Raw genomic sequence first — 2,500 nt, forward strand, 5'->3', positions numbered from 1 at the left:
GTACGACCCAAAAGCACGTCTGCACGACCCTTGAGCACGCCTGTACGACCCAAAAGCACGTCTGCACGACCCTTGAGCACGCCTGTACGACCCAAAAGCACGTCTGCACGACCCTTGAGCACGCCTGTACGACCCAAAAGCACGTCTGCACGACCCTTGAGCACGCCTGTACGACCCAAAAGCACGTCTGCACGACCCTTGAGCACGCCTGTACGACCCAAAAGCACGTCTGCACGACCCTTGAGCACGCCTGTACGACCCAAAAGCACGTCTGCACGACCCTTGAGCACGCCTGTACGACCCAAAAGCACGTCTGCACGACCCTTGAGCACGCCTGTACGACCCAAAAGCACGTCTGCACGACCCTTGAGCACGCCTGTACGACCCAAAAGCACGTCTGCACGACCCTTGAGCACGCCTGTACGACCCAAAAGCACGTCTGCACGACCCTTGAGCACGCCTGTACGACCCAAAAGCACGTCTGCACGACCCTTGAGCACGCCTGTACGACCCAAAAGCACGTCTGCACGACCCTTGAGCACGCCTGTACGACCCAAAAGCACGTCTGCACGACCCTTGAGCACGCCTGTACGACCCAAAAGCACGTCTGCACGACCCTTGAGCACGCCTGTACGACCCAAAAGCACGTCTGCACGACCCTTGAGCACGCCTGTACGACCCAAAAGCACGTCTGCACGACCCTTGAGCACGCCTGTACGACCCAAAAGCACGTCTGCACGACCCTTGAGCACGCCTGTACGACCCAAAAGCACGTCTGCACGACCCTTGAGCACGCCTGTACGACCCAAAAGCACGTCTGCACGACCCTTGAGCACGCCTGTACGACCCAAAAGCACGTCTGCACGACCCTTGAGCACGCCTGTACGACCCAAAAGCACGTCTGCACGACCCTTGAGCACGCCTGTACGACCCTTAAGAATGCCTATACGATCTTGAGCACGCCTGTACGACCCAAAAGCACGTCTGCACGACCCTTGAGCACGCCTGTACGACCCAAAAGCACGTCTGCACGACCCTTGAGCACGCCTGTACGACCCAAAAGCACGTCTGCACGACCCTTGAGCACGCCTGTACGACCCAAAAGCACGTCTGCACGACCCTTGAGCACGCCTGTACGACCCAAAAGCACGTCTGCACGACCCTTGAGCACGCCTGTACGACCCAAAAGCACGTCTGCACGACCCTTGAGCACGCCTGTACGACCCAAAAGCACGTCTGCACGACCCTTGAGCACGCCTGTACGACCCAAAAGCACGTCTGCACGACCCTTGAGCACGCCTGTACGACCCAAAAGCACGTCTGCACGACCCTTGAGCACGCCTGTACGACCCTTAAGAATGCCTATACGATCTTGAGCACGCCTGTACGACCCAAAAGCACGTCTGCACGACCCTTGAGCACGCCTGTACGACCCAAAAGCACGTCTGCACGACCCTTGAGCACGCCTGTACGACCCAAAAGCACGTCTGCACGACCCTTGAGCACGCCTGTACGACCCAAAAGCACGTCTGCACGACCCTTGAGCACGCCTGTACGACCCAAAAGCACGTCTGCACGACCCTTGAGCACGCCTGTACGACCCTTAAGAATGCCTATACGATCTTGAGCACGCCTGTACGACCCAAAAGCACGTCTGCACGACCCTTGAGCACGCCTGTACGACCCAAAAGCACGTCTGCACGACCCTTGAGCACGCCTGTACGACCCAAAAGCACGTCTGCACGACCCTTGAGCACGCCTGTACGACCCAAAAGCACGTCTGCACGACCCTTGAGCACGCCTGTACGACCCAAAAGCACGTCTGCACGACCCTTGAGCACGCCTGTACGACCCAAAAGCACGTCTGCACGACCCTTGAGCACGCCTGTACGACCCAAAAGCACGTCTGCACGACCCTTGAGCACGCCTGTACGACCCAAAAGCACGTCTGCACGACCCTTGAGCACGCCTGTACGACCCAAAAGCACGTCTGCACGACCCTTGAGCACGCCTGTACGACCCAAAAGCACGTCTGCACGACCCTTGAGCACGCCTGTACGACCCAAAAGCACGTCTGCACGACCCTTGAGCACGCCTGTACGACCCAAAAGCACGTCTGCACGACCCTTGAGCACGCCTGTACGACCCAAAAGCACGTCTGCACGACCCTTGAGCACGCCTGTACGACCCAAAAGCACGTCTGCACGACCCTTGAGCACGCCTGTACGACCCTTAAGAATGCCTATACGATCTTGAGCACGCCTGTACGACCCAAAAGCACGTCTGCACGACCCTTGAGCACGCCTGTACGACCCAAAAGCACGTCTGCACGACCCTTGAGCACGCCTGTACGACCCAAAAGCACGTCTGCACGACCCTTGAGCACGCCTGTACGACCCAAAAGCACGTCTGCACGACCCTTGAGCACGCCTGTACGACCCAAAAGCACGTCTGCACGACCCTTGAGCACGCCTGTACGACCCAAAAGCACGTCTGCACG

The sequence above is a fragment of the Panulirus ornatus genome, chromosome 2 (assembly GCF_036320965.1).
Source record: "Panulirus ornatus isolate Po-2019 chromosome 2, ASM3632096v1, whole genome shotgun sequence".
NCBI classification, from domain to species: domain Eukaryota; kingdom Metazoa; phylum Arthropoda; class Malacostraca; order Decapoda; family Palinuridae; genus Panulirus; species Panulirus ornatus.